The sequence below is a fragment of the Capra hircus genome, chromosome 5 (genome assembly GCF_001704415.2).
Source record: "Capra hircus breed San Clemente chromosome 5, ASM170441v1, whole genome shotgun sequence".
Lineage (NCBI taxonomy): Eukaryota > Metazoa > Chordata > Mammalia > Artiodactyla > Bovidae > Capra > Capra hircus.
In genome coordinates this window covers 29,903,179-29,916,420 of record NC_030812.1, presented here as the reverse complement: position 1 = coordinate 29,916,420, position 13,242 = coordinate 29,903,179, and the positions used below count along the sequence as shown (strand labels likewise).

The 13,242-nt window shown below is 43.7% G+C and overlaps 1 long non-coding RNA gene across 1 annotated transcript; it reads left to right on the top strand.

Moving 5' to 3' along the window:
• Positions 84-12,199, top strand: LOC102174907. The gene is made up of 3 exons (XR_309999.3): positions 84-548; positions 10,467-10,605; positions 12,163-12,199. It is a non-coding gene; the product is annotated as an uncharacterized LOC102174907 (long non-coding RNA).

Genomic DNA, 13,242 nt, shown 5'->3' with positions numbered 1-13,242 from the left:
ACCATTTTGTTATCAGCCGAAATTAAAGTCTTTCCTAATTGAAACACCTTGTTGGGAGACATCAGGTATTATAGGCCCCAAGTTGGAGGAAGTGATTAAAGGGAAAGGCGAGACTTGGCGCGAGATAGCCTGAGCGGCTAGGTGAGGCAACCTTGGGAGGGGGTGGGCCGGAGGGTGGGGCCGCGCAGCTACTAGATTTCGGCTTCCAAATCTTGCCGCCTTGCTAGAGATCTAGGACTCTGAGAGTTTCCCAGGACCACTTGCAGACTGTTTGATTCCACCAGTGGTTTTAGAGAAACTACTCTGTGGCAGGCCTGTGCTAGGCACAATATGGGGAGACGATGTTGAGGAGCTCTCTCCAGCCGGAGAGATGTGGCGTATAGAAGGGGCCGGGAGGTTGATGTCTAACGAAAGGATGGAGAGTTGTGGACCGCGGCTCTAGAAAGCAGAGGCCAAAGAGAGAGAGAGTTGGGCCCTGGGAGAAGGAGTGCCCTTCCAGTCAGCCCCACCACGCCCGGATTGCTGGAGGGAGCTGTTGGCCCTGGGAGGTAAGACGACCCGCGGAAGCACCTTCAGAGAAGCCCTGAAGATGGGAGGACAAGCCTACAGGAAAAGCTGGGCGTTTGAGGGTGTGAGAGCTGCCTTGAGAAACCAAAAAGACTGTCCTCTAAAAGACAGTTTCTATTTGTTTCATGCTTCCTTGGAGGGACACAGAAGTGTAATAGCTCTAAAGAAACATAATGCAGTTCTGAATAAGAAAAGTACAATTTCAAAGCTGTCTAGCAGCTAGGTGGGACCCCCTCAGTGGAGGTGTCAAGTACTCCTCACATGAACATTGCCAGGCGATTCAAGTGTTAGATGGGAGGTTGGGCCCTCTGGCCCCGAGTGTTTGATAGTCTTCATACACTCTCAGGGGACAAGAGTCCCCCCTGTTCATTTGTGATCTTGCTTAATGAGCATTAACCTACTGTATTTCCCCTGAAAGATTGTATTTTCTGATACAAAATGTGATGGACTATACTAAATACAGCATAGTAGCTATAATAGGTGAGAGTTATCACAAAGGTCTCTAAGGAGATGAGGGTTGAATTGAGATTTGACATTTGATAAGGGTTCAGTTGGGCAAAGAGCTGGGGTAAGATGGCCTAGTCAGCGGGGACAGCATAGCTCCAAAGCAGAAAAGAATTTGGAGAGACTGAGGAACAGGATGGAGATTAGTGTGGCTGGAGCAAGATGATCAAGAAAGAGAAGGAGGAGATGAAAACAGAGAGGTCATCAGGGCAGATCATTTTAGGCCTTGTGGTTCATGGTATGAATTTTGGCCTTTATTCTTAAAAACAAACAAACAAACTATATTTATATTTATTTACTTTTGGCTGTACCACACGGCATGGAGGATCTTAGTTCCCTGACCAGGGATCAAACTTGTGCCCCTGCAGTGGCAGCATGGAGTCTTAACCACTGGACCACTAAGGAGTCCCCTTGGCCTGTATTTTTATTGCATTAGAAAGTCCTTAAAAGATGCAAAAGCATCCATTCTGTGATATGATTTAGTTTTATAAATGATCCGTTTGCCTGCTTGTAGAGAACCGATTGTAGGGAAGTAAGAGGAAACAGAGAGAACAGAGTAGAGGCTACTGTATCGATCCAAATAAGAGGTAAACTCAGGTGATTTAGCTGGGTTGTGGGGGCAGTGAAAATGGACAGACATAGTAACTTTGATGTGTATTTTGGAGGTAGAACCACAGGGGCTTGCTGATGGATTGGATTTGGGATATGAGGGAAAAGGAAAAATCAAGGATAAGATCTAGATTTTTGGCCTGAGTAACTGCATGGATACTAGACAACCCCTCCCACCCTGTCTTTAGAATATATCCAGAATCTGGTCATATCTCACCAGCTTCTCCACTATTTCCTGACCCAAATCCCCTGGATTCATTGTCTCCCACTTGGACTATGGCAAGAGTTCCCTAACTAGTCTCCCAGCTTTCATCTTTACCACCTCTCCTCCAGTTTCTTTATAGCAGCTAGAGTATTCCCATTAAAATGGAAATCCATGCATGTCAAGCCTCTGCTCAAAATTCTCCATCATCCTTGGAATAAAAGCTTATGGTCTAGCCATAAGCTTAAGTGTTGGGGATTCCAAATATAAGGTAAGGTAGAAGAGGAACCCATTCCCATCCATTTTAGTTCACAATTATTAAGATGTCCATGTTCAATCTTGCCATCTCCTACTTGACCATGTCCAATTTACTTGATACATGGAACTAACATTCCAGGTTCCTATGCAACAGCTTCAGACTTTACGTTTACCACCAGACACATAGGCAACTGAGCATCGTTTCTGCTTTGGCCCATCTGCTTCATTCTTCTTGGAGCTGCTCGTAATTGCCTTCTGCTCTTCCCCAGTAGCATATTGGACACCTTCTGACCTGGGCGGGAGGGGGTGCTCATCTTCCAGTGTCATATCTTTTTGCTTTTTCATACTGTTCTGGTTCTTCTGGCAAGAATACTGGCGTGGGTTGCCATTTCCTTCTCCAGTGGACCACATTTTGTCAGAACTCTTCACTATGACTCGTCTGTCTTAGGTAGTCCTGCACAGCATATCTCATAGCTTCATTGAGTTATACAAGCCCCTTTGCTATGACAAGGCTGTGATCCATGAAGGGGCCTCAGATATGCAGATAATACCACTCTAATGGCAGAAAGTGAAGAGTAACTAAAGTGCCCATTGATGAGGGTCAAAGAGGAGAGTGAAAAAGCTGGCTTGAAACTCAATATTCAAAAAACTAATAAGATCATGGCATCTGGTCCCATCACTTTATGGCAACTAGAAGGGGAAAAAGTGGAAGCAGTGACAAATTTTATTTTCTTGGGCTCCAGAATCACTGTGGATGGTGACTACAGCCATGATTTTAAAAGATGCTTGCCCCTTGGAAGGAAAGCTATGACAAACCTAGACAGTGTTATTAAAAAGCAGAGACATCCCTTTGCTAGCAAGGGTCTATATAGACAAAGCTATGGTTCTTCCATTAGTAATGTACGCATGTGAGAGTTGGACCATGAAGAAGGCTGAGCACCGAAGAACTGATGCTTTCAAATTGTGGTGCTGGAGAAGACTCTTGAGACTCCCATGGACAGCAAGGAGATCAAACCAGTCAATTCTAGAGGAAATCAACCCTGAATATTCATTGGAAGGACTGATGCTGAGGCTGAAGCTCCAATACTTTGGCCACTTGATGCAAAGAGCCGACTCACTGGAATAGACCCTGATTCTGGGAAAGATTGAAGACAAAAGGAGAAGAGGGCAGCAGAAGTTAAGATGGTTTGATAGTAACACCCACTGAATGGATGTGAATTTGAGTAAACTCCACGAGATAGTGAAGGACAGGGAAGCCTGCCATGCTGTAGTTTATTGGGTCAAAAAGAGTGGAACACAACTGAGCGACTGAACAAGAGAAGGAGCCAGCAAAGGAACAAAAAGAAGAGTGTGCATAAAGAAAAGTTAGCAGTAGCGCCAGTTATCCAGCCTCCAGTTAGCTGTCCCTGGCTCCAGAGTAATCGTTCACAGTACAGCACCCTCCCCAGGACAGATGTGGCCCGGCCATGGAGGCAACGATCATGGTTTCTCCTGAAACTTTGCTCAGGGCCCCAGGTTCCTTCATCTGAGGGATTAGGACATGGTGGTTAAAATACAGGTTCTGGGCTTCCCTGGTGGTCCACTGGTTAAGCATCCATCTTACAATGCGGGTTCGATCCCTGGTCTGGGAAGATCCCATAATGCTGCAGGGCAGCTAAGCCCGTGCAGCACAACTGCTGAGCCTGCACTCCAGAGCCTGCAGGCTGCAACTGTTAAAGCCTCTGTGCTCTAGAGCCTGTGCTCACACCATGAGAAGCCACTGCAATGAGAAGCCTGAGCAGTGTAACGAAGAGTAGCTCCTGCTCACTGCAACTAGAGAAAGCCTGTGCGCAGCAACAAAGACCTATCACAGCCAAAAAATATACAAATAAATCCTAAAAAAAATTTTTTTAAACAGAATAGAGGCTCTGTCCAATTTTGTTTCATTTTATTTTTTTGGTTGTTTGGCATATGGGATCTTAGTTCCCTGACCAGAGATCAAACCTGTGCCCCCCCTCACCCCCACAGTGGAAACTCAGAGCCTTAACCATTGGACCACCAGGGAATTCCCAGGCTCTGCCTTGTTTTAAACCTTAGTTATTTCACCTACCAGCTTGTGACCTTGAGAAATTATATTTCTTTGCCTCAGTTTCATCATATTGGGAAATAATAGTATCCACTTCATAGGATGGTTCTGAGGAATAAGTCACTCTGCCTAAACAAGTAGGTCATATATAGCAAATGCTTATAAAATGTTAGCTGTTGGTACTGATCTTAGGGCTTGGGTCCTAGTGTCTCCTGCCAGGTGGTCAGTCTTGGACCCAATGTCTGATAATATTCCCCTCCATTAGAGCAGGACCAGTTTTTCTTTCACCTGAGACTGCTACTTTCTGGACACTCAGGACACAGGATTACACTGCTCTTGGCTCAAATATACCTTCTTAGAAAGTCAGGTTTAATAAAGCTTTGACCAGTACAAAGATGGCTTTGGACTCATACTGCATTTTTTTAAAATTAATTTTTATTTATTTACTTTTGGCTGCACTGGGTCTTTGTTGCTACACTGGTTTTCCTCTAGTTGCAGCGAATAGGGGCTACTCTCTAGTTGCGTGTGCAGGCTTCTCATTGTGGTAGCTTTTCTTGTGGAGCACGGGCTCTACAGCATGTGGGCTTCAGTCGTGGCCAAGGGCCCAGCAGTTTGGTTCCTGGGCTCTAGAGCACAGGCTCAATAGTTGGGGCGTGGTCGTAGTTGCTCTGTGGCATGTAGGATCTTCCCATGTTAGGGATGGAACCTGAACCTGTGTTTGCTGCAGTGTCAGGCAAATTCTTTATCACTGAGCCCCCAGGGAAGCCCCTCATAAAGCATTTTAAGTCAACATATACTCTACTTGATATCTGTATACTTTTTTTTTTTTCCTTTCTGTAAGGGAGAAGAAACCATCTGCAAAGAAAGTCTCATACACAGGCTGAATTTCAATAAAATATCAATCCCCAGAATCACAGGCAAACTTTATGAAACATCTGAATTGTTCCATCTCGGTCTGAAAACTAGAATCCCACTTAATGAGGAAACCTAAATTCTTCCCATTAAAGTTAGGTATTCCATGAGGATAGCCCCTATGGCTATTTTTATTTAACACTGCCTTGGAAATACTAGCCTACTTAATTTCAGAAGAGAAGGGAATGAGATATAAAAACTAGGGAAGAGGTGAAATTACCATTATTAATTTATGATGTAATAGCCTGGCTGGAAAATCAGAGGATATCAACTGAAAAACTAATACAAATAAGACATTTTAGCAAAGTGGGTACAAATTATACACAAAAAGTCAATGAACAATAGCCAATTAGAAAGTGTATGGGAATAAAAATATCATTTACAATAGCAAGGAAAAAGTAATGTAACCTAGAGTAATCTTAACAGTGTGCTAGATCTAGGTGCCCCAAACTGAAATTACTATCAAAGAACACAAAAAAAGAGATAAGAATAAATGGAAGGGCATACTCTATTTTTGGGTAGAAAGACTCACTATCGTAAAGATGTCAGCTCTCCATAAGTTAATCTATAAATTTAACACAACCTAATAAAAATACCAACAGACTACATAATCTGAATATAACATTCATATGGAAATTTTTGCATTAAAAAATAATAGCATTCTGAAAAAGAAAGTTAATCAAAGAGGAATAGCTCTATTGGATATTAAACCAATAAGAGCTAAAATAGTAAAATCCAGAGGACACTAGCACAAGCATAGGCAACTTGATCAAGAGAACAAAGAGTCCAGAAATAGGCACAAGACATTTAAAATGTTAGCATGTAATAAAGGTGGCATTGCCTATCAGTAGGGGAAAGATGGATTATATGGTAAGTGGCATTGAGACAATTGTGTAGCTGCCTGAAAAAAAAAACTAGTATCTCTATTCCTCACACTAAAATCTATATGAATCAATTGTGTTTAAATAAATGTAAAATAGTAAAATTATAAATTTATATGTCACAGCAGAGAAAATAGAATAGCACAAAATTTCCCAAAGCATAAAAAAGACAATTCTATCAACATAAAAATCTATAATTTGTGCAGAGCGAAAAACACCATAAACAGACAAATGGCAAACTGAGGGAAATGTCTGCAGCTCATATCATAGACAAAAGAACTAATTTGCTTAGTATATACAAAATCCTTTCAAATCAATATGAGAAAGAACAAAAATACAAGAACAAAATAGGATGGTTAACATGAAAGATAAATGGCTCTTAGACATATGAAAAGATGCTCAACTTCACACAAGAAAATTGAAACTACATTTCAGTATCATTTTTCACCTATAGATAGGCAAAAATTCAAATGTTTGACAATATGCCCTTGGCATGGTTATGGAGAAAGAGGCCCTCTAATGTGTTACTAGTAGAACTGTAAATTGTCAGTACTTGCCAAAATTACAAATGAATATAATTTCTGACCCAATATACTTGCATGTGGGCTTCCAGGGGGCACTAGCTGTCAAGAACTCGCCTGCTATCGCAGGAGATGGAAGCGACTCGGGTTCAATCCCTGAGTCGGGAAGATCCCCTGGAGGAGGCACCGCAACCCACTCGAGTATTCTTGCCTGGAGAATCCCATGGACACAGAGCCTGGCAGGCTAGGTACAGTCCATGGGGTCGCAAAGAGTTGGACACTAATGAAGTGACTTAGCACGTATTCAGATGAATTGAGTTGGATGGAGGTGCCAGTGGGCAACCAGTTGAGATCCTCGGTTGAGTGTTTGGGCATACAGCTTTAGGACTCAGAGGAGAATCATCTGGGAATCGTCAACATAGAGCTGATGTTTGAAGCCATAAGGGAGGATGAAGTCATCCTGGGATGTCCTGAGGCATGAGGAGAGGAGTCTGGGCACTGGAGCAACCCCTGGCCTACAGGCAGAAGACCATGAACTCCCACAAGAGCCAGGGGAATGTGGGGAACAGGAGGGAAGCCAAGTGTCCTGTGACAGATACAAGGGAAGATTTTGGTAGCATTTCAGTGGTCCATGTCTCTCACTTGGTTAAAATATCCTTAAGGACATAAACTAGGTCTTATTTTTATTTTTCTCCCTGTCTGCTCCGCCCCTACCTTCAGTCAATGCAAGACTTTGCACATATTGAGATGTCTGTGAACAAATACGGGCACAAATAAGTAAATGCAATCAAAGCTGGGCCTTTACTTCATTACTAGTCCTCTACCTGGTCTCCTTGCATCCATTCTCTAACTTCCCCATGTTGTCACACCTGCCTCTCTACAGCACAGGTCTAGTACCATCACTCCTTTCCTTGAAAATCATCCATGGCTCTCCACTGCCGGCTGAGGAAAATCATCAGCTTGGCCTTCAAGCTCATCCAAACCTTATCTCAGCCCAGCTTTGCTCCTGTAATATCTGGCTTGTTACTGATGAACTACAGCCATATCGACCACTTTCTGGTGCGTAAACACGCTCTATGTTTATCATATTCTGATCCCTTGTATTCCCCTGGAGTCCTCCACCCTAGTTCTAGACATCCTTCAGCTTTCTATTGAAATCCCACATAGCCCTGAGGGCCTTTCCAGACTCTCTGCAGAGAACATCCTTTTCTTTTGTTCTCCATTTGACTTTGCATCTGTACTGTGTTTGTGTTTGTTACGTAGCTGCTGCTGCTGCTGCTGCTAAGTCCCTTCAGTCGTGTCGGACTCTGTGTGACCCCATATTTACGTAGCTAGATCCCCACTCTTTACTACTCTCTCTCCACAGTGGAGTGTGAAAAGAGATTGTGTCTCAGTGTCATCGTTACACATCCAGCCTTAGCACAGTGCATTAAGTAATCGCTAAATGAGTGATGAGTGGATGGTAAGTCCTTGGGAGGACAAGGACTTGGTTCTATGTATTTTTATTACTCTGGTGCTTTGCATATAGCTTGTATCCTATTTTTGCAGTAAGCTCCTTAGAAGTTTGTTTAATTGACTTTTATACCCTTACAGCCTGGTACAGTGCATAACATCACAGTGGGTGCAATAAATGTTTAGGGACTCAATAATTACTCATTTAATTTGCTCTCAGTAGCCTCCAGAGGCAATAGCTTTGGCAAACAATGTTTGGCATGTGCTTCCTGCCAGCTCTGACAGGCTGCTTTAGTAGGTCATTGACAAGCTATGTCATGTAGTATGGTTAACAGACCGAATTAGGACTGTCATGGTGGTTAAGCATTTAACACAAAGAGATGTGGCTCTCCAGGCAGAAATGCAGCCTGGAAGAGGCTTCAGCGGCAAGAGCAAGGCAGCTCAATTAAGGAAGGGTGGGATCACTTATTCCTTAGGGAAAAAATCTGACTTGGTTTCTACTATGTGCACAGCATTCTGTACTGGGGGCAGCTACAGTTACGAACGCAACAGGGCATCTGCTCTTAAAGAGTTTAAGATCTGGTGGGGTTGAGGACAGCTCACCAACAGTCCCAAAACAGGGGCTTCCCTGGTGATCCAGTGGCTAAGACTCTGCCTTCCCAATGTAGGGGGCCCCAGGTTCAGTTCCTGGCCAGGGAACTAGATCCCACATGCTGCAACTAAAGATCATGCATGCCACAACTAAGCCAAATAAATAAATACTAAAAAAACATGTTCTATAACAAAGACAAAACTGACCAATGGTGGAAGACATGCATCAGCAAAGATGGAGAGAAATTCCAGGAGAAGGGGGCACCTTACAGAGGATCAGAAGAGGCATCTTGGTAGGGGAAGTAGCATTTGAGTTCCTTTACTAAACTTTCCTGAATAGAAAGGGAATCGTCAGCTTCCCCCTCCCCGCCTGAAGCCTGTTCCCATCCCTGTGGCCAGGGTGATGCTCTGGAAGGGTGGACCCAATTATGTCACGTCTCTGCTTGGAATTCTGCAGTGGTTCCCATTTTATTCAGAGTAAAAATGGCTCCTATTCTTTCAGACTGAAAAACAAAGCGTCCTTATAGTAGCCTACAAGGCCTTAAGTGACCTGTCCTCCAGTCATTCTCCAGCACTTTCCACGCTACTCTCCTCCCACTCACTTACCCAGCACCAGTCACAAGGGAGACCCAGCCATTCCTCTAGATGCCAGGCATGCTCCCACTTCAGGCTGTTCCCTTTGCCTGTGCACCCTTCCTCACAGCTTGCTTCTTCATCTCCAAGTCTTTACGCCAACGTCAACTCAGTGAGGCCTGACATGCCCTATTTTAAACGGTAATCTCAGGAATGCCCTAGAGGTCGAGTGAAACTTTCACGGCCTACTCCTCTGCTGAAATATGTGTTTCTTCCTCATCTCAATGGAGAAGGAAATGGCAACCCACTCCAGTGTTCTTGCCTGGAGAATCCCAGGGTCAGAGGAGCCTGGTGGGCTGCCGTCTGTCTAGTTGCAGAGTCGGACACGACTGAGGCGACTCAGCAGCAGCAGCAGCATAGCATCTTTTTCCATCTGACATACTGTGTATTTTACTAATTTTTTTTGTTTATTTTTGCCCAATAAAAGTTCTGGGAAATCACTTTAAAAAAACAAACTCTTTTCTTCAGCACTATATCCCAATGCTTTCAACAGTGCCTCCTATTAGGTACCCAATAGATATTTGTTGAATGAATGAGGATGTGATACATATTTAAGGAAATCTTCAGGAAGGGCCTCCTGGCAGAGTTCCTAAAAAATAGTTGCCTGAAGTATCATTTACAAGGACAGATCTCTGAACTGCAAAGCTGAGGACGCTGCTGGGGGTGAGTGAATGAAGTGCCCTAGGCTGAAGCCACAAGGAATGGATCCAGATGTCCAAAGGATGGGTCTGAAATCCCTTGTCTCTCTCCCTATATTGATCATATTTGCTCTCCTTACTCAGCCAAGCACCTTCTTGGATGAACTCCACCCAGCTTTGGCCGTGTCCCTCCTTCAGCCGTTGCCACTCAGTTCGGCCCTCTCCCTATCCAGGACAGCCAAGGCCCTTAAACAAGCACTCTGCTGCCTCCTTGTGGCTCCTGTAGTAAAGGAACTTCTGGAAAGTGAGAGGACAGAGGTTTACACAGGGACTCTTAGAATGGGGGCTGTGGGAGAAGAAACCTGAATCTTCTTGACCCCCATAGCAAGCCTGAAATACTGGCAGCTGCTCCCATCCCCACAGACATTACTGCCAGTAGCAATGACCATACCCTCAGCAGAGGCCTGACAGGTATACCAGCTGGCCTTTGGCTTTGGTGGTTCCAGGTTGGGTCACCTTTGTGGAAAGAATTTGATGCAATAGTTAGATCCCAGGGCCTTCTTTGAGAGGCATTCAGACCAGTTGACTGGTGTATCGATCTTCTCTCCTTCTCTGCCTCCTCCCAACTCACAGCCAATAAGGAGTCTTTAAGGATCACCAGCCAGCTCAGGGCCAGAAGGGGGCTGGGCACTATGGAGAAGTGGGGCCCATGCCCTGGAGGACGCTGCTCAGCTGAGACACTGCTAGTTCCAGACCATTATTGTTTCTGCAGGTAACTGAAACCCACCTAAGCTAATATCAGCCCCTAGACAGGGAACGTCCCGGAAAACACTGGGTTATCTTGTGGACTTATAAGGGATACAGCTGGACCTCAGGAACCATCTGACTGGCAAAGCCTCTGAGAAGTCTTCTTTCTTACTTTTCTATATAATTTGTTTTTATTTCTGGCTGCTTTCAAAATGTTCTCTTACCTTTGGTTTCAGCAATTAGACTATGCTATACTTAGGTGTGTTTTTCTTTATCCTGTTTGGGGTTCTCTGACATTCTTGGATCTGTGGTTGGTTTTCTTTCATTAATTTGGGAAATTCTCAGTGGTTCTCTCTTCAAATATCTCTTCTGCCCCATTCTCCCTTTTTCTGGGACTTCAATCATGTCTGTCAGAGCACTTGTCATTGTCCTACATATCTTGGTGATCAGCTTTGGGTTTGCTCAATTGTTCCTTAGCTTAGAGTTACAGTTTGTTTAAATTTCTCCTGACCTGGCTTCAAGCGCACAGATTTTTTTTCCCTCTGCTTTTGTCCAACTTGATTAACTGGCCAAAGGAATTCTTCATCTCTGATATTACAGTTTTCACTTTTAGCATTTCCATTTTTTTAAACACTTTCCTGTCTCTGCTCAGATTCACCATCTGTTCATGCATGTCGTCCACCTTTTCCACTAGACTAGATCAGTCTTAGCCATGCTCACATTTTTTTTTTGGTGAAAAGGACTCCTCCAACAATAGAGTCATACTCGTCCTTTATCTGACTTTTTCTAAGTTAGCCTCCCCATCACATGGGACACACCAGATCCCACCTGGCTTTCCCCTCCCTGGCTCTTGGTCTTGTTTACAAATGATTTTTGTCTCTTTCACTTCGTCAGCAACTCCTTGAAGGCCACAATTAGGGCTAAAGTAGACCCTTCTCTCATGTCACCTTCCACCTTAGTGTTGATTCCTCATCCTGGAGACCCCTGAGACTATGGGCCATGCAAGCAGAGCTATGACCAACTCCCAAATCTGGCTTCAGGAAATATGCCAAGCAGTATTACTTCTCATATTTTGGCTTCCCTGTTTTTGTATTTTTGAGGGTTAAGGCAATATCTTATTTGATTGAATACATCAACTTTGTTCTGAAAAAAAATGAGGCTCTTATATAATATTAACCTCATACCAAAAAAAACATCATATACTAACTATATATTTCCTTGGTTGCCATCCTCTTGACTTCACAGCTTCTATCAGACACTCTGCTTGCTTGCCAGAGAGCTTGAGAGAAGACATCCAAAAAGTCAAAGTCCTCCATCACCAGAACAGGTTTGGCTGCTGGGCACCTTAAGCACAGTGCCAAGAGCCTATGAAAACATGTGAAACCTTTAAAAATACCATTGGTGGGACTTCCCTGGTGGTCCAGTGGTTAGGACTCTGTGCTTCCACTACAAGGAGCACAGGTTCGATCCTTGGCTGGGAACTAAGATCCCACATGTCGAGGGAGTAAAGTCACTGGCACCAAAATACTAAAATATAAAAAATATGTAATTAAATGTTTATATAATGCTCAAAATTCTCCAGGCCAGGCTTCAACAGCATGTGAACCGAGAACTTCCAGATGTTCAAGCTGGATTTAGAAGAGGCAGAAGAACCAGAGATCAAATTGCCAACATCCATTGGATCATCAAAAAAGCCAGAGAGTTCCAGAAGAACATCTACTTCTGCTTTGACTACTCTAAAACCTTTGACTGTGTGGGGCACAACAAACTGAGGAAAATTCTTAAAGAGATGGGAATACCAGACCACCTGACCTGCCTCCTGAGAAACCTGTATGCAGGTCAAGAAGCAATAGTTAGAACCGGACATGGAACAATGGACTGGTTCCAAATTGGGAAAGGCTGTATATTGTCACCCTGCTTATTTAACTTATGATGCACAGTACATCGTGCAAAATGCTGGGCTGGATGAAGCACAAGCTGGAATCAAGACTGCAGGGAGAAATATCAATAATCTCAGATATTCATGTGACACCACCCTTATGGCAGAAAGTGAAGAGGAACTAAAGAGCCTCTTGATGGAAGTGAAAGAGAGTGAAAAAGCTGGCTTAAAACTCAAGATTCAAAAAACGAAGATCATGGCATCTAGTCCATCACTTCATGGCAAATAGATGAGGAAACAATGAAAACAGTGACAGACTTTATTTTCTTGGGCTCCAAAATCACTGCAGATGGTGATTGCAGCCATGAAATTAAAAGATGCTTGCTCCTTGGAAGAAAAGCTATGACAAACCTAGACAGCGTATTAAAAAGCAGAGATATTACTTTGCCAACAAAGGTCCTTCTAGTCAAAGCTATGGTTTTTCCAGTAGTCATGTATAGATGTGAGAGTTGTACCATAAAGAAGGCTGAACGCCAAAGAACAGATGCTTTTGAACTGTGGTGTTGGAAAAGACTCTTGAGAGTCTCTTGGACTGCAAGGAGATCCAACCAGTCAGTCCTATAGGAAATCAATCCTGAATATCCATTAGAAGGACTGATGCTGAGGCTGAAACTCCCAATACTTTGGTCATCTGATGCGAAGAATTGACTCATTGGAAAAGACCCTGATGCTGGGAAAGATTGAAGGCAGGAGGAGGAGGGGGCGACAGAGAATGAGATGGTT